The 27706-nt window shown below is 41.9% G+C and overlaps 1 long non-coding RNA gene across 1 annotated transcript; it reads left to right on the plus strand.

Moving 5' to 3' along the window:
• The first annotated feature begins 1449 nt into the window (after positions 1 to 1449).
• On the plus strand, positions 1450 to 27623 carry LOC144369772 (uncharacterized). Its single transcript, XR_013429529.1, has 2 exons — positions 1450 to 7997; positions 9021 to 27623. It is a non-coding gene; the product is annotated as an uncharacterized LOC144369772 (long non-coding RNA).
• The last annotated feature ends 83 nt before the right edge of the window (positions 27624 to 27706 follow it).

Here is a 27706-nt window from a genome sequence, read left to right on the forward strand (position 1 = left end):
GCTAGTCTTCCATCATGCCATGTAATTGAAGGACCATGTAATGTGGAAGAAATACTTGTCCCATGTACTGACAGTCATTTACACATCAGTAAACATCTCAGCCAAAACCAGTGGAACATATATATGACTATAAAGAGCCATCTGTGGATAGTTTGCCTTCTGGAAACAAACAAAAAAAACAATCTGGAAAAGAGAAAGGTGTCCCAAATTGAATTAGGCTCAGTTTATCCAGAAAGGAAATAACAGCTGGAAAACATTTCAGAAAGAGGTTCCTTCAGAGCAGCCTTCCAAAGCAGCAGCCAAATACATTTTCTTTCAGGGCTTATTCTTTCACCATTGATTGACTGCTGAGATGGGGTGCCACCAGGCAGATTGACACAGGCTGTGCATATAAGTGCTCCCATAAGGTGGGATGAAAGTCTGGGATGACGTGACTGGATCTGGGTGTGCTGAATAAAATTTTCCCCAGGCATTGGCCTTCTGGGACACAGACATGGGATAAGATCTGAGCACAGCAAGGATTAAATCTGAGATTTTATAACGCAGCACCTTCTATTTTGAATTCTTTGTGAAGTAATCAACAACTTTGGAACTCGTGTCTTTTTCTGCTCACCCCCCGATTTCTGGACTGGAAGTTCCACCTTAGTGGGTAATCCCTGGTCACATGGGACTGAAGGCAGCTGTCCCATGACCTCTCAGCATTAAGTATGGACTTTGATATGGGTTTAGCGACCTGTAAGTCCTGCCTAGGAAATGGGGTTTCCCTACTGAAACCAGATTGTGTTTTAGGCTGAGAAAGAAAGGTACTAGGGACCCCCACATTGTAAAGGTAGCATCATTGGGTGACTTGGGAGCAGCCCCTGTTCTGAGTCATGCCTCCACCACCACTGCCCCAGCTGACCAGGCTGCAGGGGAGAGGACCTGGGGGAGAGAGGTGAACACAACCTTGGAGGATAGTGTTCTTGATGACAAATGAGTCCCTACCTACCCTACAGCCAAATGTGTCAAAATGCTGCTCATAACAATCTGGGGTGCTCTGGAGTGTGGAGGAGGGTGCTGAGCTGCAGGACTCTGGCCTCTCATTTGCTGCTAGAGCAAGGCCTGACATAAGTCTCCATGTCTAACTTGCTTTCCTTTTCAGTACAGAGAGGGATGCTTGGCTTGTGTGCCTGGAAGAGGTAGGACATGCTTGTGTTTAAAGACCAACACCCGCTCCAGCGAGGAGAGAGTCTGGTGAGAGCAGCCCCTTCCACGGGCTTGAGAGGACTGTGGGAGATTGCCCCAGCTGTGTAAGGACCCGCCTGCCTGTGAAGGAACACAGAGGAGACAGTGGGAGCCCAGTGCCAAGGACTCTCCCTCTGACACATCAGCAGCCACCAAAGTTGGCCCTTTACCTGGTGCTTCTTGCCAACCCTCCAGGAGTTTGGATTCATAGAAGCAAAGGTCAGAGGAGTCTCAGAACCAGACCCCTGCTTCCTTCCAAACAGCCAGGCCCACAGCCCTGGCCTCCACTGGGGTTGGGAGCAGGGAAGAGCCAAGCTTTTAAAATGAACGGTCGGGGAGGGGGAGAGACTTGGTCTTAAATCCCAAGGTGACCAGCAAGTTAGAATGTAAGATTTCACAAAAGGAGCCACAACCAAAAAGGCAAGGGGAGAATTCAAAGATAAAAACCATTCCCTCTCTCATTAATTTAGACTTTGCAGTAAACCATTTGGAAATGAGATGCATTCTTTAGTACTTGGGGGCTTTACTTCAATTATTTTTTATTTATAAGCGAAGTTAGCCTTTTTTAGTCTGCATGGGTCCAATTACGATCCAAGGCAAGTGCCCACCAAAGCTGTGGATCTGGAAGCTCTGGCCTGTTTCATCTTGTTGAGATGTAGCATCTGTTGCCGTGAGCACTGTCCTTCAGAACTCTGCACATACCACAGAAGAGACATCTCTGCTAACTGTTCTGGAATTTCACAACTGTTATCTCTAGCACTGTGCATGAGGAAATCCATACACGGCAAAAAATTTCCTTCAAATGCTGAGGGCAAGTGAAAAATGGAAGATATTCATGGCAAACCAAACATTAGGGCCATTTGGTTCCAAAGTGGGAGGGAGAGAGACACACACACATGTGGATTTGTCTGCAGAGATTCATAATTCTCTGGACCTCAGGCCAATAGTCAAATTGTGCTGTTGGCATAGGGGATGTCCAAATGTCTCCATGATTATTCTTGATTGAGGTGACTCATTTGGGGGCAGTTGGAAGGATGGGAAGGAAAAAAAAATGATTTTTTTTTTTTTGGCCAGGCTTATCTAATTCTGATTTTTGTGGAAATTAGTCTATGATACCATTAAGACATTTTATAGGGGTCTTACGGTTTTCAAGACCTTATAAAAACCGTATAATGTCTGTCTGATACCTTTTAAATCTTATGGGTAGGAAGGTAGATAAAGCATTATGAGCTGATAATTTTGAGAGCAGAGTGGATATTTGTTACTGCTTTGGCCTGAACGTGTGGTATCAGGAGGTAAGGCTTTGGGAAGTGATTCGTGCCCTTATGAACGATCCCAGGGAGCGAGCAAGCCCCTTCCTCCCCGTGAGGATGTGGTGAGATGGTGCCATCTGGGGGCCAGGAAGTGAGTCCTCAGGGGACATCAGAACTGCCAGGAGCTTGATTTTGGACTTGTAGCCTCCAGAACTTGAGAAATGGTTCTTGTTTGTAAGCTTCCCATTTCATAGTATTTCAATGGCCCAAAGACCATTATCACGTTCTCTCTCTATATATATGTGCATTTTTCAAAATGAGAATAGAATCAGCATTTACAAATGGCATAAATTTGGGAACTTAAATCATTTGCCAGTTTTCGGACGTAGTGCCCACTTGTGCTGCAGGGGACTCCCTCCAGGGGAGCTTTGGAGGCATCTCCCTTTCTCGAATAAGTCCCCATTGTACAGAATGGGCCCTGTCCCAGAGAAACCAGAGCCGTGTGATGTGCTGAAATGAAATCCCATATCTGTGTTTCACTGATTTCATTCCTTATAGCATGTGCCCAGGATTTGTGGAAGAAGCCGAATTATCCACTCTTCACTGCCATTTTGGGGCAAGGTTTTTCCTCTAAAAAGTTCTACTGGGCAAAGACATTGGCAATTTGTCACAGTCATTTCCTGACTCTCCCTCATTGCCACAGGCAAAAGCACTAGGATTAGGTTTGGGCTCAAATAAAAAGAATTCTTTCAGGTCCCAACAAGCTACAAATCTTGACATGGAATTTTCCTCGGGGCCCTTCTACACACCAAGACCCACTAATTTATACCAGCTTCTCTTCATGTGTCTCTGAACAGAGGGGATATGGGTGGAATTTGGATCTCTAGGAGGAAGATTCTAAAGATGTTCTATTTGTTTCTGTCCCATTGGACCACTCAGTAAATTTCACCCACTGGGAATGAGAAACTTTGGTTTTTATGAACAAATAGCACCTACCATGGGATAAGTTTATCTCTGTTGTCAGCTATGCAGAAATTCTTCCTCTTTCTGGTAACAAAACACATCTTGTCTTTGGGAAACCCATTGGATACGGTTGGGATGTGGCTGGCCCCGCCTCAGGCCCTGATGCTATGCAGTGCCCAGAACACAAGAAGTAAATGAATGAATGAAATCTCAGCTACAGTGATGATTCATTAATGAGCATGTCTCTCAACAGTTCTCAAACTTGTTTTATTTTGCATCCATTTATACTTTCAATATTGTTAAAGACTCCATGGGTCTGCCTTTCATGTCAGCAAGCCATCTTTTCTGCTGCGTGGAAAAAGCCTGCCCAAGAATGAAACCAAAGCAAGGGAAAAGAGAGACCAGAGAGCGCCCAGACCACTTGATTGGAACCCCTGGAACAGGCCTGCAGTAAAACCTCCCTGGCACTGCTCAGTTGTATGAGACATAATGCCTTTGCTGTCAAAAACAGACTCCAGTTGCAGCTATTGGTTTTGTTTCTGATTGCTCATTGTGACACTCACTTCCTCTCAGAGCATTAACAGTGGCTCCAAATGGCAGTGGAACGTAGAGCTGAGCAAGCTTTAAAGACTCTCCTCTGGGCTGCCTGATGTCAGCAATTTGTAAGACAATATTTTTGAGATCTCATGGTCCAGGAAGGAAAGGCCTTGAGCTGTGGTGGGTGTGGACCTCACAGATATTATAAGAATGGGTGGACTCAGGGCAAGAGAGCTGCTGCCAAGCTACATGGCCGTTAACAAGGCCTCCCATTGAATGATATGGGCGCTTCTGAGCACGCCTACCTCCATTCCCTGGAAGAGCCTTTTGGCTGGAATCCTTGATAAATCCTGATCATGTCTGTGACCCAGAGGAGTACATTCATGTTCTGACTGGAAAAGCCACACAGTGAGTCCGTTCAGAGAATCACCGAATGACAATAGCAGTCTCAGAAGTCTCCAAAATTTGTTCCTTGGGAGTTGTGAACAATAATCAATTTTAAACTTCCTCACCATCCAACAGACCCGTGTGACTTATTGCAATTGATGAGTCAGAAGTGAGAAAAAAGGAGGTGAATCTATCAGCAGAACTGGCCAAAAAAAACCTCAAGTGAGAGTCTGAGGTGGATTTACAAACACAGAAGTGATGTGCATGTAATCGATAGTGGTTAAGATTGGACCTCAAAGTCTCTGGATCTCCCGCTAAGTAATAAAGCTCCTGGTTTTAGCTGGACTCATGGCCATCCAAAGCAAAGACTACATTTCCCAGCCTCCCTTGCAACTGGACATGGTCATGTGACTAGACACCAAAGAACTTGAGCAAAATGCCATGTTTGACTTCCAGAACATGTCATTCCTCCTTCCTGCCAACTGCAATTTGGATGTAATATTGAGACTGAAGCAGCCATTTAATACTCTGAATAGACCCATTATGGGTGACCAGAAGGAAAGGATGGCAGAGTCTCTGACTGTGGAGCCCTCATCAGCTGCCAACTTCTGGCCTTGTATGCAAGAGAAAAAAACGTCCTCTTAACCACTGTAATTATTGACATACATTAACATTTTGAGTTTTCCATAACTTGCCATTGAACCTGACAAGATCTGATAAAACTCTGATGCAGCAGACCAAAGCTCTGCGAGTGAGGATCACCAAATTCCTTGCACCCTTATGAGAAACCCTCCAGGACTCAGCCTCAGTTCTGGGGTGGGCAGCATCCCATAATGTGTTCCAGTGGAGAGGACACAGTTGTTCAGCCCCTTGCCCTTTGCCACATAGTAGACCCCAGAGGTGGTGCGATCAGTTCTGTAAAGATGGAGACTGCAGATAGATTACTTTCTTTGGTTGTGGCACTGAGTGGCTCTGAGTGGCTGCTTGCTCTCGGACTTCCTTTTCTTCTCATCCAAAAACTTGGAAGAGGAGGCAATTAAATGCTAAAACTTTCCTGCTTGCCTGCTCGCCCTCGGGGGATATGCTTTCCCTGTACCAGCATTTGTAAGAGACTGATGCTTGTCAGCACCCCTAGGGGCGTCTGGAGGAACTACACAAACACCCACATACGTAATAAGCAAAGGAAAGGAGATGTTAGCCCTATGGTGTCAAACTTGTGTATCAGAATCCCTGGAAAGAAGGGTAAAGAACACTGCTGGGCTCCCATGCTCAGAATTTGAGTTTCAGAGTATCTGGGGTAGGGCTGGAACATGCGAATTTTTTAAGTATTTTTTTTTTTTAGTTGTCGATGGTTGGGACCTTTATTTATAGGTGGTGCTGAGAATAGAACTCAGTGCCTCACACATACTAGACAAGTGCTCTACCACTGAGCCACAACCCCAGCCCCTAAACATGCACATTTCTAAAAAGTTCTATGAACTACATTTTGAGAACCCCTGTATTACGCTATAAATAGAAATCAACAGGAAGCTCCTTTTGCTGTTGGTCTTCTCTCTGACCATGGGGAACATGTGAGCGGACATAAATAATGATTATGTACCAAGACGCTCTACTCAGAAGGGAATTGAAGGAGAAAATGTGAAGGAAAAGAGAGAATCCTGCAGGATGCATCTCACTTAGAAAGTAGTGAAGATGAGAGAAAAACTTTCAAAGAGACTCTGCAGAGCTGCCCAGGCAGACTGGAGAAGGCAAGGCAAGGGGGTGTGAGGGGAGGGCGTGATCAGGCTGTGCTATGCCACAGTGAAAGTGGGAGGAAAACAGTCAAATCACTTTTTTAAATGGCATGCTTCCATGAATGTCCTTCCTGTTGAGAACTGAATTATTGTGAAACCTTGTTTTGGCAGAAGCAAGCAAATCCTTGCACTACTCGTTAACTTGTAAGCATCAAACTTAACTGAATCCAGCCACCTCTGTGTATTATGGTTGGATCTAACATGCGGGTGGATGATCTTCAGTTGATCACCCTACAAGTTTGCTGGTAGGATAAAGAGTTATTGGAGGATTACTTCAATTTTTTTAAAAAAATAGAACAAAGAAGACCAATTTAAATAATTCTAAGTTTTTATGATCATCTCATCAGTTCAAGTAGTATAGCAATACTGCTAAATATTTTCTTTAAAACATAGAATTCTTGCCAGGATTACATTTTGGTTAGTTTTCCTATCTCGTGGTACCTCATAATGAAAAATATTTGGAAGGTTTATTCAAAAATGTTGGTCACAGTAAACCAATAATTTGAAATTCTTTTTTCTTTCTGATGGGAAGTCAGGTAGGACTTCTGCATTTATCTTATATCAAAAAGGGTTCCCATTTTCAGGAATATTTTGGTCTAAGTATTCAGAAGACCACTCTTTTTGTGAACTTTGACATGATTTATATAATTTTTAAAATATCATTTTAGGTGCATGGTCAACTTGGTGGAAAACCAAGGAGATTATTTGCAAGTCAGATGATAAATGCAGAAAAGCAAGTCAGAATTTGAGTTGTCATTTATCCCTGGGTATGTGATGGTCCCTCGTCACTTGGGACTCTGTTAGTAGACCGTGCACAGAGGGACTGGAAACAAAGCCTGAAGCAAAACATGGATGTTATAGGTTAAATCATGACTATCACGTTTCATATACTAAAAGCCTAGCCCCCCTTTCATCAGAATATGACCTTATTTGGAAATAGTGTGGTTAGTACAGATTAATTAAGATGAGGTCCTCATCCAATCTAACTGATGTCCTTATGAAAAGGGGCAAGTGTGGACACAGATGGGCGCACAAGGTGAACACCATATGAAGATGAAGGCAGAAATCAGGAAGGTGCTCCTACAAACCAAGGACCACCAAAGATCACCATGGCCACCAGGAGCCAGGAGAAAAGCCTGAGACAGATTCTCCTACATCGCCCTCAGAACCAACCTCACCAACACCTTGACCTTGGACTTCCACCTCCAGAACTGGGCTGTTCAAACCACTGAGTTTGTGGTACTTTGTTACAATAGCCCTAGGAACCAATGCAGGGGAGGAAATTGGAATGGGCCCTGGACCAATGCCTGGACAAAGAGCAGCAGTCTCAGGGGTGATCTGGAGGAGAAAGTATCCAACAAAAAACTAGTTAAGAGGCACCCTCACTGCCACCAGCTCAATTCAAGGTACTTCTGAAGCGCTCTGAGATGAACTTTTTTTTTCAAATGACCCCAGTCAGGTGGACAGTTTCCAAGCATCTGGCAGAAGTGAATGCAAATTCTTCCAGATGGACATACTTTATTTTAAACCCAGACCTCAAAAGTCCCACAAGTAAATTCCCAAGAAACATCAGCCCCTGGTCAAAAACCATTAAACACACAAGGAACCAAGAATGAGTTGATGGAAATGCTGATGAGCTAAAACAACTGCAGAGAACACAGATGAAATTTTTACGTACCAAAAAAAAAGTGCATTTAATATGATTTCGGGAAAAAGTCTTTACAAATACAAAGAGGAACCTGGAACATTTGAATTTGATCAGTCATATTTGAAAGAGGAGCAAAATCACATCTAAAAATGGAAAAGATAATTACCATCAAAATGACGGTTCAAACAGCAGGTGAGTTACAGCAAAATTGGTGAACTGAAAGAGGTTTAAAGAAAATAAGCAAGTTGAAGTTGAAAAAGAAAAATACGAAGAGCTGTGTGGGGCCATGTGACAAGGTCTAAAAGACACTGATTGAATTCTACATGGAACAATTAGAAAGTAGCAGGGCCATATGTAAAGGGATAATGGCAGAGAATGTTCCTGATTTGCTGAAAGGCAACATTTCTCAGATCCAAGAAGACAAACAGATGTAATTAAATTGGAAAAAAAAAAAAGACAACCTTACAACCCCCCTAGTAAAATCAAATAACATGATTTCCAAAGATGCAAATGTAGGAGAGACAAAAGTAACACTATTTGCAGAATATACAATTGTCTATTTTTAAAAGTCACAACAAAAAGAGATTACAATTAAGTAACCAGAGACTAAATCATAATACAGGCATCCACAGTTTTGCCATGTACCAGACATAAATAATTAGAAACTCATTCTTAGAAGTTTCTATGCAACATAGCAACAAACATGATAGAGGATCCAGAAATAATCCTAACAAGATAAAGATGTGATCCTTTTGTAGAAACTTATAAAATTTCCCAATGAACATTTAAAAAGCTAGAAAAATTATTACAAATGCCATACTCTTTGATAGAAAGTCTCAATATTGTAAATTTTGTCTTCCCAAAATTAATTTATAGTTTGAAACAACCCCAAACATTTTCAACAGGCTTTTCTTATAACTTAACACACTCATTCTAGAATTCTTAAAATAGCTGCACAAAAGTGGCCATGCAGATTTTGAAAACAAAGTTTTGCCCTATTAAATATTGTTAATGATTTAAATTATTTTTTAATTGATTTTATTTTTTGAATATATGACAGCAGAATGCATTACAATTCTTACTACAGATATAGAGCACAATTTTTCATATCTTTATATATAAAGTATGTTCACACCAATTCATGTCTTTATACATGTACTTTGTGTTTGGTTTTTTTTGCATTACAATTCTTTTTTTTATTTATTTTTTTTTTAGGTGTAGATGGATACAACACAATGCCTTTATTTTCATGTGGTGCTGAGGATCAAACCCAGGTCCCGTCTGTGCTAGGCGAGTGCTGTACCACTGAGCCACAATCCCAGCCCTACAATTCTTATTACACATATACAGCACATTTTTTCATATCTCTGTATATAAAGCATGTTGACACCCAATTCGTGTCTTCATACATGTACTTTGGATAATGATGTGCATCACATTCCACCATCCTTGCTAATCCCCTTTTCCCCCTCCTCCCTCCCCTCTTCCCTACCTAGAATTCATCGAATCCTCCCATGTTCCCCTCCCTACCCCATGCCCTATTAAATATTAAAATGTCATAAATGTATTACAAAGGCACCATATTTAAAAGCATGTACTTTTATTCCAATAGGTGTATAAATAGAAAATCATTCAAAGATAAAATAGGTATCAGAAATGAAAACCTATATGTTGAAATTTAATTCATAATGAAGTCAGCAATTCAAGTCATCAAAGCATTAACAAATGTTTAGGTATGGACTTTCCATTTTGAAAAACTAGATTTGGTCCTTCACACCTTTAACACCGGTTAATTCTAATTAGATTAAACATACACATAAAAACTCAAATATAAAGCCTATCTGTAATGATTTGGCTGAATGTGGAACATTTTTAGTCAAACCCCAAAACTAAATCATATAGGGAAAAATTTAAATTTATATCAAAATTTGCTACTATTATTTCAATGAAATAATTCTATGTAACAATAAGACAGAGTTTTATAGAAAGAAGGGCATAATAGGCAATTAAGGGAAAGATTGGCTAATAAATACTAGAACAGATACTCAGGCTCAGTAAGAATCAGAGAAATTCAAATTTCAAAATTAAGGTGATCTTCAAAGGAATGCCAAAGTTTAAAAGTGATGAGTTGGTTAAGAAAATGGAACAGGTAGGTATCCCTAGTAAGTACATGCACATTGGAAGGGCCATTGGTCTGTATTGGTATTTTTAATGCTCACACCCTCCTCCCTGGCAAGTCCACCTCATGGTATCTGTCCTTGAGGACCTGGCGCATGTGCAGAGGCATGCATGATGTGGCCTTTGTTGCAGCGTTGTTTATAATAGCACAGGCACCAGAGCAAGCCTGGAAGCACCCCAGATGTCCATCAGCAGAAAATCAATTTTGTCAGTTATGGTATCTCCATTCCACAAAATCCTTTTTTAAAATAATGAGTCCAGTCTACATGCTCCAACATGGTAAGATCTCCAAATTGCATTAAGTGGGGCAAGGGAGAGAAAGAGCAATTTGAAGACCACATTATCTACATAAAGATATCTCCTAATATAGTAAATCATTTTTAAGATAGGAAAAGATGTGATCCTTTTGTAGAAAGGAAGTGAAAAAGTGATAGATATCCCCTAATACAGTAATAACATTTTTAGGATAGGAAAGCAAGGGCATAGAAAAGGTCTAGGCAAATACATACCATTTTCCTTTGAGGGTGTACTAAGACAGTGTGTGGAGGTGTACTGGCAAAGTAGGTCAAATGGTTTATTATCTGTAATTTTTTCATTTGTATAAGGAGAACATATAAATGAATGTGAAATCTGTCCTCTTTATTGCACAAAAAGGCTAAAGAGCTAAGTTACAGTTTTATTTTTGTCTGCAACAAAGCAGTCTACCATGGAATCTTCCCATCATGCACTTCCCAGGTCCTGAACAAAGTTCAGTTTAACAAGATTCTATTTGCAAATATCATTTCTCATCTATTTTTGCTGTGTAAAGCAAGGCATATCTTCTCTTCGGGAAACGGTGAGGAAGGCAGCCAATCTAGACTTAATACAAGGTTGTGGTCCCATTTACAGGTGTAATATTATTTACAGGTGTAATATCTCTGCGTCCACCTTCCATTCTCCACCTCTGAGACCAGGCTTGAGAAGCAGGCAGAATTCAGCAGGTGATCAACTCTGGGACCTCAGACAAATTACCTAAGGATCAGATTCGATATTTCTGAAAATCAGGATAGCACATATTTCACAGTGTTGCTGTGCAAAATAAGACATTAAAAGTGAAATTGCTTAACATAATGTCTTAACATTGGTTTCCTTTCTATAGTTTTGGGAATCCCTTACAAAGTCAAGCATGCCATTTAACAGTTTTGTGAACTCAAGCAAGAAATGGAACCTTTAAGTCTGTTTTCTCCTCTGTAAAATGGGAATAATAGAACATGCTCCACGGGTGCGCTATATTAGTTGTCCTATCAATCATTGTGACCCTTCCTTCTCCCCGCTCCTCCTTTCCCAGTGCCTCTGCACTTCCCAGCTTGCTCGGCAGGTGGCGCAGGTGAATCGCACAGTGAGCCTCCGCTCAGAGTCACATCCCCAGGAGATCGCGGGCGGTGCTACTTTCATTCAGCAAAAACCTGTATTTCTTCTGGAAGTTTAGACTATAAGGGCAGCGGTTCTGGCAGAAGGCGGCCATGGCAGAGTCACAAAACAGAAGTTTCCGGCTTAAAGCCAAAGACTCCTGTCCCACAGTGAGACAGTCTAGCAATGCAGCCAGGCACCTGCTGATTTCTTGTAGGAACGCTCTTCAGGACCCAAGTTCTTGTCCAGTTAACATTCTGTCTTTCAAGAAAGACCGTGTAAATTAATTACCCAGGTTTAGTAAAGATTTTTCAGTTTTTGAAATCCAGGAGATTTGTTGGCTTTCATTTATTTATTTATCTATCTCTCTCTGGGTGAAGCATTATTGATATTCTAGATTGGACACAAGACTGGAATATGATATTCCCAGGCAGCCCTTTCCAACCCAGTCCTCAATTATATAGCTTTGATCTAGCACCAGTCTTTCCAGAGTAGAGACCTATTCCTCTGTCGCTCTGCCTTAGTCTTTCCAGGATTCAACAAACATCACCCCACATGCTTCCGGAGGCTGGGTTAGTAATGGACCAATATAACAGCAGCATCTGAGTTGCTGCAGCGTGCCAGGCCAGAGCTTCCAGCAGAATAATCCAAAATACAATTAATTTCCATTTTTTCCAGCACAGCCAAATTGCTGGAGGCTGCAAGTTCTATTTAAAGAGCACTTCTCAACCTAATGCCCCTCCATATCTTAAAATGTACAGATATTACAACTTGCTTGCATGTGATACTCAAATCACTATAATATGCTAACAGTAATATGAAGAAGAAATGAAAGTAGAGTCATTAGAGTAAATATGTATTTCAACATGTAAATGCTCAGATACAACTATGCAGGAAGATGTCAGGAAGTGGTCTGATGTTAGTACTTGTTCCCAGCATCACCCTAAATGTGATAGATACAAACACAGACTAAGTATTGGAGGCGTATCCCACAGACCTTGAGGGGCATTGTGTACGTGAGTAACTCAAGAAAATTCCAACTGACTGTAAGTATAATCATTCTTTATTTTGCGTACGATTATTATAGATTAAAGCCTTAAAATGTCATTTTGTTTTTATGCAAAATAGGTTCTAGGCTTCCCATCCTTGTGTCAATAATCCTCTTCCACAGACACACACACACCCCTAGGAGGCAGTGTTGCTGCCGTGGAGAACTGCTGGTGGAGGGCCCGGGAGGGCTGCAGAGGGAGGGGAGGACCTTCAGCTGCCTTCTAGAATTTTTAAAGTATCAGGTTCTCCAGGTGTTTGCCTAAAACTTCTCCCACTGCAAAATCCAAACCTTGGCACACTTGGCATCTGGCTTGAGAACAGAGTAGAGACCTATTCCTCTGTGGCTCTGCCTTAGGTTCCTGGGTGAGGCTGCAGTTATCTCAGCCCTGGGATGGGCCGACACTGCCACATAGCAAATCAGCCTGGGAAACACAGGCACAAAGGGACACCTGGTCCATGCCCTGAGCCACTGTCCTCCACAACCCATCTGGACAGGCTACCAAGGAAAAGCCTAGAAGAAAAGCCACACAGATCTCCATGCCACAGAGCTGGCTTAGTTCTACACCAGCAGGATTATTTGGTAATTAGGGGTATCCCTGGGCTGCTGAATAGTTAACCAAGTATCCTGGTTACTTGACAGTTAATTCACAATGCTCTTCATCCTTGTAAAACAGCAATGGTTAGGTTAGTTGCCAAGATTCCTTTTTCTTTCCTCTATTTTCATATTTTGGGATTATCATATTTTTATGTTAACAGACATGCCGTTAGCAAACCAAGGAGTCCAGTTTCCTGATTTAGTTCCATAGTCCATTCTATGGAACTGAGGTTTTGTTTACGTTTAAGAACACTGGAAGGGGCTATTCTTTGTTTTTTTATTTGTTTGTTTGTTTGTAACGGGGATTAATCCAGGGGCACTTTACCTGTTTTTATTTTGAGACAGAGTCTCAATAAGTTACTGAGGGCCTTGCACAATTGTTTGAGGATGGCCTAGAATTTGTAATCCTCCTCCCTCAGTCTCCTGGGCTGCTGGGATTACAGACATGTACCATTATGCTTGGCTGGATTGGGCTATTCTTGAGGCTGAGGCAGGAGGATTATTCCAAGCCAGTTTGAGCAACAGAGCACAACCCTGTATCCAAGAAAGAAAAGACAGCTGGGAGATTGCAGGCTCCTCTCTCTGAACAGCTCTCACTGCAAAGGATGAAGGTGCCGACCCCACAGGGTGGGCTTCGTGTGGGTTCTCATCTCAGGAAATCTGGAAACTTTGCTGCTGTTTGGTTCAGTCATCATTTCTTTTTCTACGAATTATTTTGTGTGCTGTTGGTTGGAAGTCTTCCTAGAAGCAGATGCACAGATTCAACGTGCACTGATTCTAACAGAAGGCCTGTGAGAGACATGGGGAAGGAGTCGGACAGAGCTGCCAGTCCAGGCAGGTGTATCCCTGAATAGGTGTTAGTATAATGATGGAGCCGAGTGAATATGGACCAGATTTACAAAACATGAGTACACTAGGAAGACGCCTCTGTCTGAGATCTCACTCTGCTTCTCAGTACTTTGAAGCAGCATGGTACAAACAAGTAGTCCTAAAACATCTCTGATCAAATCAGAGGTAGTTAAGATTCAGGTAAATGTTTAGGAAAAAAATGATTTAAATTTAGCATAATTCTACACTTTTATTGTGTTGCAATGTTTGGCAGTTTAAAGAAAAAAAACTGGAAATCATTGTTGATGCATTAAGGATAGCATTTGTGCAAAACATTTGAGGAAGAGCGCTAACTGATGGATCCCATGCAAAGGAAAGATGACGGGCTTGGAGGTCAAAGTTGGTATAAATATGTATTCCTATGCTTTAAGCTAAATGAAAATGGTTGCTTCTTTTAAAAGTCCGTGATTTGATGGACTTTCTCAATTAACCAGCCAAATGCTCTCCTGAACACTAAATGCATCTACATTTGTTAAATACAGCTCAACTTCCTTTATCACTGATGTTTAAGTGTGGGATTATAATGGGAAAAGATGTTCCTGGGATGGAGGGAGTATATGAGACTCAGTGCATTAGGGTTAGGCCCTTTCATTCAGGAAACATTTTCTGAATCACAAGACACAGATCAGCCAGAGGGCTTTTCTACTATCACCTATGTACTCTACCAAAGATGCCAAGAAGTGTTCAGTTATCGCCTGTATGACATTTCAGCTCTTTCTGAAGGAAGAATTAAGTTTTGATCCTTGGGGTCCACCTTCAACCCCAGGCTGTTTCTTTATGTTAATTCATGCATGCAGAGGGAACAATGAGGAGTTGGCCTGCAAACCCTCAACTAAACTTCATGAGCTAGTAACCCTTCCAATGTTGGGGGAGGGTGTTAGGGCCTTCTTTAAAATTCCTTCTGTGGTTTAAAATTTCAACTACTGCAACATCCAACCATAATTCTCTTTCCTCATTTGAGGCGTGATAGTAGAAATGTTAAATTGGCAAAGCAAGCATGATTTCTAGACAAGTCAGATTTCTCATAGGGATTTGGCAGGGGTACGGTCACTCCCCTGTGATGTACTGTGTTATGGTGATCTTCTACAGCTGGGTCCCACCCACCGTAATCTCCTCCAGGATGAGGCAGGCATCTTTGAATCTCCAGCACTTGGACGGTGGTACCTGGCACAATAAATGTTGTGAATTGGTGGATCATTGGAACAAATGTCCTGCTTTTATCCAAAAGGACAAAGGTACAATGGTCACCATGCAGAATGGATTCAAAATATAAAACATGATCTCATACTTAATTCAGCCCATGGCTTATATGACAGTTACGGCAGCTCACGCCATGGTCCAAGCACGGCACAGTAAGCAGCTTCCAACCCAGAAAGAAAGAGAAAGCCAAGGAAAGGAGAGGAGGATGGAATAAAACGAATATATACCCAAGGAAAACACGTGCTGACCCCCCAAATCTCAACTGGGGAGCCCCTCTTGAAACTTCAGAAAGGCAAATAGGGCCACTGAAAGAATGTTGTCATGGGTCTCGAAGACCCGTGAAGTGCCTCGGTTGAAGGCAACAGTGTTTCTCAAACGTTATTAGATACCAGAACTTTCTGCAGAACACGATGGGTCCTTCCCCGGATATTCCAGAGTGGTGGGGAGCTACAGGCTGGGGGGCAGGGGATCTGGAACGCTGCACTGAAACAAGCTTCAGGTAGCTGATGTTGGTAGACAGAGTAACACGTTTGGACAACCCTATCCTGAGATGGCTAACGCTGAAAGCAGAGTTTCTTACAAGATTTTAGCCTAAAAAATAAAAGGTAGACCCAGTAGATTCTTTTTCGGTTTTTTTTTTTTTTTTTTTTTTTTTAGGTAGCTTTTTTTTAAAAAAAAAAAAAAAGGGAATTTTTTAATATTTATTTTTTAGTTTTCAGCGGACACATCTTTATTTGTGTGTGGTGCTGAGGATCGAACCCAGGCCACACGCATGCCACGCAAACGCGCTACCGCTTGAGCCACATCCCCAGCCCCCCAGTAGATTCTTTTTTGACTTTTTATTATGAACACTGTCAAATACACCCAAGAGTAGAAAGACAGACATAAAAACCCATGGACAGCACCACCCAACTTCAGAAATTACCATTTTGCCAAACTTGTTTCATTCACCTCCACATGCCTGTTTTCCTTTTATTCCTGAACTATTTTAAAGCCTATCTCAGACAAATCGTTTGATCTGCAAATACTCCAGTATTTTTATTTTCTTTTTAAATTTATTTACTTACTAGGGGAAGCAAAGATGTTTGAAATAAATTGCCTTCTTTAAATAACGCATAAGTTTATTTCAGATGTAAAAGCAATGTTAAAACTGACAAGTGTAATTCTTAACTGCACCAAGTCAACTTAGCCATTTAAGTATGTTTAACATTATTCCCTCCAAAACCCAAGGAGACTTTTCTTCACCACCACACTCCACAGCTTCCCAGCAGTCCCCTTTGAGAGGAGGTTTGATTGATGGGTAAACTGCTTTGGAGCTATTTCAGATCTCTTTTCCCCAAAGGAACGCTAATCTGGACAAAGTATATTTTTAGTAGATTTCTCTACAGACTCTTTTCTTTATAACCTCAATGCAAAGACCATACAGTATAATTTTAAACCTATTTTCCCCACAGTAAAAAAACTATTTGTCCTGAAAAATATGGTGGATATGTCCTGTGATCTTCCAGTTAAAAGAATTACTATTTTTCCCCAAAGATTTTTTTTCATCATATATCAAAATAACCAAATCAACATGGGGCATTACTTTAGTCTTCACCGACTTGGGCGTGTGAACTGGTGCCCAGCTTCTACCACTGTACATCTTCTTCTTCCCTAAGTGGGTGGGATTATTTAACACAAGTTCAGTGTGGAGCGGTTAACTCCTTACATACACTTAGGTTTAATGTGAAGTCACTGACTCGCATGGAAAAGGAATGATAATGATAGGAAGCCTGCACCCTCAATTCAAACTTTTAATATTTTTCCATCTTAAAATAGCTTGTACCTAGTTGTCATGAGGCCACTGTTCTGTTTTTAATAAGCACATTTAGGGACACATTCATGGGGCTGTTTAGTCCAGGTGAACTGGTTAGAGAGGCAGTGTCATCTCAGAAAATTCAATTCTATATAAAAATCTATTTTGAAATCTGGAAGTTTACCAAAAGGCTGAATTCTTCACACTAGAGATGCTTTCTGTAACTCACGCACTCCTCTCTTGGCAAGAGCAGGCTTCGGCTTATCCATGAAGGTCAAGGTGCCTAATGCTAAAGTCTCCTCCTAAGCTGACTTTTGGATTAAGGAACAATAACAAAGAAGTCAACGTGGGCTTTCTACCTTAAGATTAGAACCCAATAAACTCATTCATCGGCCATCTTCCTCTCAGATTTTTCTTGGCACTCAGTTATGACTGTAGAAGTCTATTTTACTTTGTACTATCACATTTTCAAATAAAAACTTAAGCTTATTTTACTTTCTGTAAAATAATTTTATTATTTAACTTATTTGGAGATGAGACTTATACCAGATGAGACTTTATACCAGAATCACACATAAGAGTTTAACTAATATGAATCAAACTCCCTTTTAAGTAAAATGACAGAAAACTCAAGCCCTGTGCTTTTTTTGTTTCTATTTTTTTTTTTATTTGCTTGTTTGTTTGTTTGGATGGGTTTTTTGTACCAGGGATTGAACCCAGGGGCACTTGCCCACTGAGCCACATCCCCAGCCCTATTTTTGTATTTTATTTAGAGACAGGGTCTCACTGAGTTGCTTAGTGGCTCACTTTTGCTGAGGCTGGCTTTGAACTTGTGATCCTCCTGCCTCAGCCTCCAGAGCTGCTGGGATGACAGGTGTGGGCCACTGTGCCCGGCCCGTGCATTGTTTTAAATTCTAATGAGAACATTTCTTGAGCCATCATTACTGACAATCTAAAAAATTTTGAATATTGAAGATGAGACAGTCGGGGAAGAACAGAAGTATTTCCAAAGTCTCTCATCTTATAAAAAGTGATCAATCAGGCCCTCCCTACTGGCCAGAAAATGTTCTGGCAAAAACTAGTCCTGTCGGTAGAGGAGGTCACAGGGATATTTGCATTATTATCCCTCTGTGCTTCTACCTAGCCAAGAATAGAAGCGGTTTGTTTCACAGTTCCTCTTATGGATGTTTAGGATAAATTTCTAAGGCACTTGAACAGGGAAATCTGTGTTGGCGAATCCCCAGTTCTGGCTGACTGGATGCTTCCTTGATTTCTATTTCGGCTTCTAGGCCTTTGCTTGGCCTGTGCCCCCACCACCATCACTCCACTCACATCTTGGCTCTTCTCCCCTATCTCAGCAGATCCAAACACTGCTCACCAATGGGGACACACCCCTTCTACTTACACCCTCCAGCAGCAAGGCACTGGGCCCTCTGACACATATTCCACTCTTATGTATCTCATGACAGTGATAGAAAACTTTCTGCCTTCTGTTGCCCAGGACATGTCTCTTGTCCCTAGAGGACTGAAGATTCCCTGTGAGTGCCATGTAGAAAGAGCCACACAGAACTGTGTTCTGCAGTCTCTCCCACCACCCATAGACAGTGTGATCTGGGCAGGGCCTTGACCTCCCTGAGGCTCCCATCCCTCCAGTCTGCATAAGGAACACAGCCTGTCATGAGCCCCAAGGAGAGCAGTCACTTTAGTGCCTTAGACACACAGCATGGAGCCACCCTCCTCACTGAATGCATCTTCCCACTGGAAAGCTCTGGATGTGTCTTAACAAATTGTAGGCATTTTGCAGTTGGTGGTTGACCAGCTGGCAGTCTTGATGTAGCTGCCATCACCTGCACGTCTGCAGGCTTCCTCTCTGTTGTTCCCTTCCATTGAATTAAGGGCAGCCTTGGTGCATGCAAGTTGAAGGCAGCTGCCCTTTCAAGTGCTTCAGAAAAATTCCCCTCTAATTCATCATTGAAACATAAAGTTATTGTTTTATGTGCCCAAAAAGGCACAGGACTCAAAGAGCTGGACATGGATGTGCTCTTAGTAGAGCGAATATTTTTCAATGGGAATATGACCATAATTCTATATTCTCTAACACATTACTTTAAAAGCCAAGAAAAGCATATACCCATAAGCAAGTAGAGCTGAGCTAGCTACATTTTGGTCTACTGAGGTACAGGGCAATTGCTTACCACACTCCAAGAAATGCAACAGAAGGTCAAGAAATGGTGAAATCGTTAGAATAAACTCAGGAAATGTCAAAGCAATAAAGGGCCAGAGACGTCATTTAGTGCTTTGCAAGGGCTGTTAGACTGCATCATGGCTTAATGGGTGATGCTTTTTTCTATTTTAGTGATACTTAAATAAGAAGGGTGGGGGGTGTCTTAAGATCCAAAGCATCTTGAAATTGATAAGGCATGGTACTTTCTTTCTTAAATAAAATCAGCAAACTGTGAGAGTCATCTCTGTTCTCAGGCCACACTGTGTCCAATGAGCTCAGGTAAGACAGAGCTGTATAGGGTGTTGCCCCGAAGGAATAGGATGGACAAAGGGGCTCCACCTTTCTTGATTCCTCGTCTTTGCAAGGTCCCACTGCTCTTCTGGCTGTTGAGACCCCCCTCTAGGGCCCACAGGACCTCTTCCAGTGCTTTCCACCTCTGCTGACTAGGTCTGCCTGGTTCAGTCCTCGCAGTCTCACTATGGTGTTTGCCTCCTCCAAGACTCAGGCTCTTTCTCAAAAAGAGATCATGAGTTTTACTTCCTCATCCACCTCCTCTTGTCTGGGCTTCTCACAACGCAGGATTTACATGTGTGGGTGGCAGGCTTGATAGTCTTTTAAGAGACAGCTCTGTGTGCACATGTGACCCAACCTCTTTGACCTTCTCCAATAAGTAGCCTGTGGTTTGGAGCAAGATTCTTATATTTAGCATTCAAATAACTGTTTACTCCAAAACAAGAACAATAGTTGTCTGAATTTTCTGAATGTAGGGCTGGTGAGTAAACTAAATATTCTGATTATTAGATAAATATCAGGTATACCATAACAGAAAAAAAAACATACAAAAAAATGTACAGAACACTTTATTCTGAACACAACACTACAGGACGTTACATGCTTTGTTCTAAATATCAGTTCTCTTTACACAGTAGGGCTAAAACTCCAGGTTTAATAAAGAGACCTGATTAATAGAATTCTACGAAAACCAGTGCTTCTAACCTGGGTTTTGGAGGAAATTCATCAGTTTAATTGCATACTCCATGTGGCTTTCACTGGTTTTAAGCTTTTTTTTTCTTCTTCTTCTTCTTCTTCTTTCACTCTGAGCATTGAACTCAGACATGCTTTACCATGAAGCCATATCCCCAGTCCTTTTTATTTTTTATTTGAGATAGAGTCTCACTAAGTTGCTTGAAGTCTCACTCAATTGCTGAGGCTCATCTCGAACTTGAGATCCCTCCCACCTCTACCTCCTGAGTTGCTGAGATTACAGGTCTGCACCACCACCTGGCTTGGTTTCAAGATTTCTATCTCCTTCAAGAATAGCCTACGGCTGAAAGGTCATTTTTCTTTTCCTTTTGTACAGGAAGCTGAACAAGCTCAGAATGGCCTCTCTCTCTTCTCTGAAGCCCATCGTGGTGCTCAGAGTTGAAGACTAGGGGCAGAATCTTCCTGTGCATGGAGGAAACCCTGAATGCCATATGATCAGCCACAACTCTCCAAGTTCCACAGAACTTTGAGAGTGGGGGCATAAGCAGAAGCCCCATGTTGAAATTGCCTTGCAATTCCAAGGCAATTCAGGTGGAGGGCAGCCTGGGGAAGCCCTGGGAGCAGCAGCAGGTATTTAGCATCACTGCTCACAAATGTTTTATTTTTGTTTGGTTTTTTTCTTTGTTTGTTTTAGTTGTAGATGGACACAATCAGTGGCAATTGCTCTACCACTGAGCCGTGACTCCAGCCCTCACAGAAGGTTTTAAAAGAAGAACTTGGTGAAATTGGCTTCCCCTGTGCAGGAGACTTGGGTACACTGGGGAGATAGAAATGCTAAGAAAGCTAAGTATTCTGATTACAGCAGAGATTTGAACTTCTGCCCATTCTAGGAGGAAGAGGATGTGGCTGAGCATGGCACGGGGAGCATTGATGCCCATGGGCAGAATGGGTGCTTGAGAATCAAACCACCCATAAAGTCAGGCATTATAAATGGACCGTGAGTGTGGCAAGCATTTACTTTGGGAAACAGAGGTACAGATTTGCTAACTAGGTGTCATGAGTGAATGACAGGGCTTGGAGACAAGGAGTTTCCCGGGAATCCTGAGTGCTCTGGGGGTGTTTTGGAGTCAACAAAACCAACCTTGGTGAGATCTGCTGTCTGAATAGGGCAATATGAAAAGCCACAAAGAGATGTCAGCCTAAATCTCTTTTTAAATAACGTTGGGTGGCGAGGAGTTTCCTGTTAGAGAGTTTCGTGGTATTTTCATGGTAAATTATAGATTCCACTTTGGAAACAAACAATGCAGTTTGAACACACTGCTCTCTGCGGCTAGAATAGCAGGCTGTCGGCCAGGCTTTGCCTTGGCCAGCTAAGCCACCCACCTCCTCATAGAGTAGACAAATCGCCCCCTATGGTCTTGCTGCCCTGCCTCGACCCTTGAAAAAACTTCTTTTTTTCTGTCCTTCTTTCTTTCTTTTATGTACATTTAGTTCCCACAGGCTTCTTTTATCAATATTTCAATTGGTTGCTGCTGACCTATACTTGAATCCAAATATTTGCCCTATTCAGTGTGAATTGTCCATTCAGCCAAATGCTTGATTATGTCTGTGCTCTTTTGAGCAAACTGAATGGGCTACTTGACCATGTAATGCCGATATAACCTGGTCATTAGTAGTGTTTGTTAGAGTTGACCAGATACAGCAGAGAAGGAAGCGGGTAGGAGCAGGGGCTTGAGTCCAGTTTTCCTTCCCATGTAGCTTCAATCTAAGATGAATCAAATGGGGAAGTAATCGAAAGAGATGGATGTCCTTTAAGGTTTACAATTTTACTTATTTGCCAGAAAATTAACCTCTGTGAAATGAATATGGTATTTTTTAAATGGTGACTGGCTTCCTTATTTTCATTGTTTAGATCAGGACCATGAATTCCAATAAAGCAATTCACATCAAATGTTATTGACAAGTACTACCTCAACCCTGATTGTATGGTATTTCTATGTCACATGGACCATATATGAACTTCACGACTGTGCAACTTTTCTGTTATCACTGCTGTGCTGACTGTACAACTTTTAACTATCCTATGCTAAACCATATTTTATACTGTAGGAAAGGAAGATCATTCTCTATAACTGTTCATATTTGGTGATGGGGGCTCTGCAAATTAAATTGACAAAAAAAGACATTAACAAGAGGGGGAAAACAACTTGTTTGAACATGCAGTGCTCTTAGATGTGGGAAAACTCAGGGATGATTAACTAAAAGAGGAGGCTGAATTTGGAAATTATATACCATCTTAACAAAGAGTGATAAAGAGTAGAGAAGAGGTGAGACAAAGGAAAGAGGGTGAGAACTTTGGAGGGTGTGGGGTGTAAATTATGGGCCAGTTACTAAGAAAAGTATGGTAATTAAGGGCCATTTAATGAGGTTTTCTGTGCAAATAAGCATCCTGGCAGGTTATAAGCATTGTCTCAGAGCAGTTCTCTTCCCTTTCTAAAAGAAGGAGACTCCTGAGTAACACACATGGCACCTGTGCAAAGGGAAATTTAATGCCCTACTTTTAGGCAAAAAAGGGGAGAGCTAATTGCCCTAAACTCAAAACAATCCTTATGCCAAAGCAACCTATTTTGCAATGGCATACTCTGATCCCTCTCAATACAGCCATCATTTATTGACCACCCACGACATGCCCAGCACTGAGTGATATTGTGGAAACTTCCAGCAGAGTTCAAGTTCAAGTTCAGATTCTTTCCAAAGAAGGAAATTATCCCAGGTCCAGGAGGGTTTTGCTAGAAACAAGTGGCTTTGAAGTGGAAGTTCATTTGGCCAGTACGCCAGAGAGGAAGTGGTGATAAGAACTTACCTATGTATTTGTACTTGCCCTTGAGATGTCCTTGGCTTTTAGCAAAAGCAAACATGTAAACCATGTAGAAAAGTTAGGAATAAAAAATTTAGGCAAGACACCAATAATGGTAATTATAGGCCAAAAAGAAAAGAAAAGAAAAAAAAATCAACCCAAAAATAGAAGGACGTCCTACTCTTTGGGAGCTTACAGTCTTTTAGGGGAGATAATTTATGGATATAATTAGGTAGTATCCAAGTCAGACTGTGCTTAAAGGAACCCACAAGGTGACGTGGTAATTCAGAGCTGGAAGAGGTCATGTCCAAGTACACTGGGTATGTGTAGCCTATGTTTTCTAAAGCCTCACTCAAAGTTCATGGCTTGGTGCTCATGCAAGTTCAAACCATGTGTACTTTAAATTTGTCTGAACTTTACAAAAACCTTAAAGTGTTCTTCCACACCACCCTTTGATCATCACTAGATGCTGCTCTACCTCTCTATTACCCTGACTGCATGATATATATATATATCATGAGAAGCAAACAGTGTGGGGAACCCAGGTGTTACTTTCAGCTCTGATTCATCCAGAACAAGGGGTAGAAAGGAGCCAGTGTCTCTGGACAGAGGAGCATGGCTCTGGAGTCCCAATCATCAACTCACTGTGCTGCATCCTAACTTACTGTGACTTAGAATTCTTACTCTGTGCCTCAGTGTCCGCTACTCTAAAAGGGTGTGACAATAATAGCAGGGTCTTTATAGGATGTTTAGAGGATTAAATTGAGAAAATATACGTCAAGCCTATCATTTCATGCCTAGTCACAGTCAAGGCTCAATATGCCTGTGCTCCAGGTATATAATGTCTCCTACTTTTTGAAGAGTACATGCTATCTTCATTTTGCCACTAAGATATTATGACTTCCTGTTCAGAGCGAGAAGGTTGCCTTGACATCTGGAGTTCTCTGTGGTCAAGAACACCACAGAATGAAGCAGCTATAGATACAGCATTAGACAGAGGTACAGAGGAAGAGGGGGGAGGGGGGCTCAGAGGAGTGCTCAGAAATACCTTTTTCTAACACCTTCCCACCACTGACCAAGCTGTTATTGCTTTGAAGGTCTTTAAAAGAAAAACAGCTGTACAGACAATATATATATTGCTTTAATAAGAAAATACTACACAATTATGTAATACATTGCCATATTACTAATAATCACAGTGACCTAAGAGTATGGCCCATTACTTGTAACAAGGTTAATGAGTCAATTTTAAAGATATTTGCATAGAGCCTATATTTGTATTCCAGAGGTGCCAAAATAAAGTACCATGAACCAGGCGATTTAAAGACAGCACTCTATTGTCTTGCAGTCCTGGAGGTTAGGAGTCCAATATCAAGGTGTGGGCAGGGCCAGTAAGGCACTAGAAGGATCTGCACCAGGCCTCTCTCCTCAGGTCTCTGGTTTTCCAGCAATCTTTGGTGTGCCTTGGCCTGTACACATATCCTTCAACTTCCCCCAGGTATCTTCACCCTGCCTTTGTCCATGTGTGTCTGCTTCTGTGCCCAAATTTTCCCTTTTTATAAGGACATCATTACATTCGGAAAATATATGTCAAAATACATTGAATTGACGTCCTATTCCATTAGGATATCGCCTTCACTAATTACATCTACAACACCCCTTTTCCCAAATAAGGTTTGAGTCTGACGTACTGGGGTGAGGACCTCACTGTATTTTGTGGGGGAGGAGGAACAAGAGTGTGCTCTTGCAACAGCATCCATTTTCCAGCGCCCTTCAAGCAGCCTGGAATCTAGATGGAATACATTGCCAGGACTTAATCCTCTGGTGTAGTAGTTTATTGATATTACTGATGTGACAGCAGAAATTCCTCAATTAAGAAGGGCATAATTAGATTCTGCAAAGTCTCTTTTATATCAAAGGCCCAAGGCCTTATCTAACAGCTGCACTCTGGAATAGGGAAAGGGGACAGGGGCTTGCCATGGGTACCTGTTGCAGATGGCCCTGCATTGAAGCAGGCATGTTGTTCACATGACCTTGTCCATCATGTCATGGAGGCAGGAAGGCTCTGAGCCGAGCCAGCTGCTGGGGTCCTCTCCTTTCTCAGTCACATACATGCACTATACACAGGACGAATGGGTGACTCTGCTGCCTGAGCTAAAGGGATTCAGTAGCCATCACAAAAGAGACTTTCCCTGGGAAGATGAGAGCAGGCTCTGGATTTCCCAGCTCTTCCAAAGCCTGCTTGTGTTTTCCTGTTTTAAAGTCAGGCAAAAAGTCTTGATGGAGAAAACACAGTGGCACTTGCAACAGTGACCCAACCCAGCAAATTCTGACCAAAGACTGGAAAAACACTGGTTCTCACATAGACATGATGTATCGTTTGCTCAAACAATATTAAGGGAAATATTTTGCCTTGCTGATGAAGAAAACAGGTTTTGTGGGGTTTTTTGTTTTATTTTGTTTGAAAATAATATGTTTGGGTTTGACAATGAAGAGGAGGTGGAGTACATGCCGATTCTCTGATGGGGTTGTAATGATTTGATTTAAAAGTACACTTTTCTCCCATTGCTGGTACTTTCTACAAGATCAGAGCTACCTGTGTTCAATGTTTGTGGCCCAAATATAAACTTTGCTCAGAAATATCTGGAGTATTTTAAATGGCATGCTTAGTATCTGATGGTTTTCAAATAGTTATCCACTAAATATTAAATATATGAATTAATGCAAAAATAATTTAGAAATCAATGCATCTTGGGGCTTTTCCAAGGTAGGTATTTATTTTGGTTCGATGAATGACTTTTATCAATGTCATCGTTCCCCCGACCCTCTGCAGCTTGCATTGTTCACGTGTGATCTCCTCTCATCCTCACAGGGGTGTTTATTATCTCCATTAAACAAACAAGGAAACTAAGGCTGAGAGAACTCGAGTATCCCCCTCACTGCAGAGGTGGCACTTTTAAAGCAGAACTATCTGGCTCCAGGGCCCATATGCTCTCCATTGAGCCTCCAATCGGCCTTATTGGTTGCTTCTGGTTTTGAAAAACAAGCAATATGGTTTTACTTGTTCGCTCGCTCTCTGTCTCTCTGTCTCTCTCTCTCTCTCTCTTCCCTCTTTATCCCTGGAAGCCCTGTCTTGCCTACAATAGTGTGACTATTATAATTAAATAAGTATGTTTCTGTCAGTCTTTTAGATAAGGTGACTCTCCTGCTCCCACAACTTTTGCTTAATGAAGGAAGGAGACCACTTTGGTTCCAGAAAGACCCACACCATCTATTCATGATTCACTGACACTTCAGGACCTATGTTCTCCAACGATTTATATAATGTAACCTAGGTACTGCCACTGGCCCAGCACTGTCTGGTAACGTTGATGGTCTCCTTTATATACAACTTGAGATGGAGCCAATGTAAACACACTTGACCTCTGGATGTTGCCATAAAGCAGTTCTGCCTTCAAAAATCAAAGTGTCCTGTTTTACCTCATGCTTCTACTGCAGGGGCTTCTGGTCCTGCGCTGGCCTCTGTGATTCTAAACGACTCCCTTAGGCCCCTGAGCTTCTGCTTTGTCACCAGGCCCCTGACCTCTAAGTCCCACTTCACAGGATGATTGTAGCACATGAGAAAAACTGAGGAAAGGGTTTCTTTAAAGTTAATTTTCCCGGGTACTGTGACTTCAACAGTGACGGTGGCTCAGAGCTCACCTCCCCGGGCCCTGGTAAGGTGTAATCAGCCACCCACTTGCCTGATCCCTGCGCTTCAGGTTTTTAGTTTTTCCCTGGAAGCAATACGTACGTGGCACCCTTCAAAGCCCGTGTTAGAGAGCACGGATAATAAATTATTAAGTGAACAAAGCCTGAGCTCATCGAAAAGCTATTGCTCTGTGGGTAAATAGAACCCCACTGTGTATTAAACAAAAATTAAACCCCATTTTCTTTTTTTATAGTTAAGTTGCCATCAATTCAAATACAGAGAACAAGGCCCTGGACATAGTTAATAGTCCGCAGACTGGCCAGCCCTGGCTCTGAAAGCATTTAAGCTTCCCTGAAGTGCTGCTTGTGCCCAATTATAACTCACTACTGACCATCTTCATAATTTAAATCTGTCCGCCCCTCAGGGGGGAAAATTTTTTGCTAATCAAAGCCATGAATGCACCTTTTTCCTTTTGACAGCATTCAATTAAAGCTAAATGGTCGGTTTTGAATGAGTTACTGTGAAGAATAAAGGCATTAATGAGGTAATTTCATTATGGAGACTCGTCCAGGCCTATGTGAAAGCGAGGGAAGTAAGTGGAGGGGAGAGCCGCTGAGGAAATTAGGGTTCCTTCCACCCTAATTAATGTTTGGGGGCATTTAGTACAGGCTCCAAATTAACTGCTCCAAAGAACTCTCATTGAAAAAAAAATACATTGTTGCCCTCCCTTGTAATTAGAAGACAGTACAAGGAGAACTCTCGGAGGATAAAGCCAGCCTTTAACTTATTCTGCCACAGAAAATACGCCATTAGGGAGCTGGAGTTGAAGGAAGCCCAGGGCACACAATATAGGATTGTTTAGGTCCTTGGGCTCTCTGAGCTGTAAACAGGTAGCCTCTGAATGAGGAATTATGAGACTCCTGGGAGGCCTGTCTTCCCAGCAAAACAGTCTTAAATGCATCCAAAAGGAAGAAAGAAAGGTGAATAGGCCCAGTGTGGGTCGCAGAGAGAATGCTCAATGCTTGTCTTAAGTGATTACATGATGTTGTG

The sequence above is a fragment of the Ictidomys tridecemlineatus genome, chromosome 13 (genome assembly GCF_052094955.1).
Source record: "Ictidomys tridecemlineatus isolate mIctTri1 chromosome 13, mIctTri1.hap1, whole genome shotgun sequence".
Taxonomy (NCBI): domain Eukaryota; kingdom Metazoa; phylum Chordata; class Mammalia; order Rodentia; family Sciuridae; genus Ictidomys; species Ictidomys tridecemlineatus.